The 2,528-nt window shown below is 40.0% G+C and overlaps 1 pseudogene; it reads right to left on the bottom strand.

Moving 5' to 3' along the window:
- Nucleotides 1-2,154: 2,154 nt before the first annotated feature.
- On the bottom strand, nt 2,155-2,278 carry LOC116754854 (annotated as a pseudogene).
- Between the last annotated feature and the right edge of the window lie 250 nt (nt 2,279-2,528).

Below are 2,528 nucleotides of genomic sequence, written 5' to 3'. Positions count from 1 at the left end.
AAGGTAGAGAAAAAAAGGAACCTGGATAGAGAACTTGGGACTTGAGATGCAACACAGTGGGGAGGACAGTTTTGTTCAGTTTTTGTTTGCCTCCAATTAAAGTAGAATTTCAGTCCTCCATAACTTCACCTATTATCTTTATCAATTCATATTATTTCTCTGTGATTTTTACACAAAGAATAACTCCTCACTAATCAAGGGGAGAGAAGAGGGCCCTGGTGCAGGGTGTCCTAACGTACAACATTATTGAACGGAACTTGAGTCAATGAACCTAAGAAAGCCCTCTAGGCCTCAAAGTGCATCAGTTTCATTTATACCAAACATGCTGTCCAACTCAACAAAACTAAATAGAGTCCTTTTTTTCTCTACTCTCAGATTCATGCTGTAACACTATCCACCCTTCAAACACCCATTTCCCATAGTCAATAGTCAATAGTGATGCATCCCACACCAAGCTGCATGACCATGGATATGTAAAGCTTTTTAAATCCCATGACCCAGCTGGGTAGATAACATAGCAGCTCACCACAGATGGGAAAAGCCCAGGCCTGAGGACAAAACTCCCCCGCTGAGGAAGTAGCAATGCTTAGGATGCTGACTCAGCCTCTTATGGGTAACACACTATCCAAAGGAGATGATTGACTTCGGTGGAGGCCTAAATAAATTATGAGGGCATGTTGCACATGATACTTACTGGAGCTATAATGTTGACTTTCTGAACTGATTCCGGCTAGAGCCAACTTCTGTGGTGTACTTCAACATTACACTGTTTCCTTTGAGTTATTTTCAAATATAGTTCCAAAAACAGCATAAATCCTTGGGCTCTAAACACCAGAGAGAAAGTAGTATAGTCTAAGGAGTCCTAAATTTACAGAAAGATTGCTGGGTTTTCATGCCAGTGTGGCAATTTCACATGCCATAATGACGGCAGCGGAAAATCATCAACAAGGAAAACAAAAACAAAACACCCACACAGATGAGAACTTCATGTAGAATCACACTGGTCCTGATATCTTGTTTCTGACAGATGTTGGACCCTCTCATATGATCTAGTTTTTCATCTGTTGTGCGAAGGATGGCTCTATGGGACCCATGCAATCTCTGGTCAAGTGAGAGAAGGAATGAACATTGTGGAAGCCAGTATTGGTGCCCAGAATGCCAGCGCCCACAGAAGGTCACCCTTATTTCAACTCTCCTGTGCCCACCCATGATTTCTATATCCAGAAATAGCTCCTGCTGCCCTTGTTCTGCTCTCATCCCCTGTCACTTCTGTTTTTACTTATTGCCTTTCTTTAGCTTTCCTTTCCCCTGTCTCCTGCCTAAGTTTAGCTGGACTGCAAGGTCAACTTTATGACTGAAAATAAGAGAGATAATTTGTTTTTAATTTGCTATGAAGGAGATGCACAAGAAGCAGAGGGCCGTGGCTGGGTGGCCTGAGATCCAAGTATCCAGGGGGCAGAGATCTGGGGAGAAGGGAATTCCAGTGTACATGAATGGAGCTCAGTGGTCAATGTTTGGCGTTACAGGAGAACTAAAAAATGAAAGTAAAGAACCAGGCAAATTATGAGGGCAGAAAGCACTTAGTATAATCATGGAACTCAAAGACAAAACTATTCTTAGAAACAAGACAAAAGCCTTCTTCCCTGCTGTGGGACACAGCAAGCCTGGCAGAAAGAACACCTGAGTGCTGAAGTCAGTACCTGACTTATGGCAGAGCCTGGGGAGATTACCATCCTAATAACAGAGGTCTGAAGGCCCCAGCTATGTAGATTGAACATCCAGGAGGAGGAATTAAAGGAAGTCAGTACATCACAAGCATCCACTGAATATGCAGCAATTGATTTGTGTTTGTAATTGGGTTGTACATTAGGATCTGGAAAATATACTTGCTTTTATGTAAGAGTAAACATACAATATGGCAAGAATATATAAGGGCCCTTGATTTTATGACTTGATTCATAAAGTTCTATTTTGTCAGTATAGTTAGAAAAGAATGAATTATTCAGTTGTATCTCTTTACTTTCACTGATTTAAACAGGAAATATCCATCTAAAGTCAAAGATCATGCCAGAAATCTGACAGTTTTCCAAAAGAATAAATCCTTAGAGAATTCATGGGAGTTATTCAATGCTCTTCTGCGCAAAGGATGCTGTGAACTGAAGAAAAGTTTCATTGACATCAGGAGTTTCTTTTTTTTTTTTTTTTAAATTGTTTCTCTCCACGGAAATCTTTAGTAAAAGGCGAAAGATGTATGCGTTCTGAAGAGAAAACAGAGTATAGGAGTTTCATTTTTGCTTAAGTCGGTCATTCTTTCTATTCAGACAGAAGAAAGCAGCATGCTCCTTTGTCCCAAAATGGAGAACTAATTGAGTTTTCTTTGAAAAATGACAGCAAAATTTGTTATTTAATTTTTCCTAAGCCTGTGTTTATTTTCAGTTCCAATAAAATAATAATTTTGAACACCAAGTAAACTGAATCAAGTGGAACAGAGCGTCCCTGTAAGAACATCAACTGAGTCTCAGAGGATT

The sequence above is a fragment of the Phocoena sinus genome, chromosome 5 (genome assembly GCF_008692025.1).
Source record: "Phocoena sinus isolate mPhoSin1 chromosome 5, mPhoSin1.pri, whole genome shotgun sequence".
Classification (NCBI taxonomy): Eukaryota; Metazoa; Chordata; class Mammalia; order Artiodactyla; family Phocoenidae; genus Phocoena; species Phocoena sinus.
This window is presented reverse-complemented; position numbering and strand designations above follow the sequence as displayed.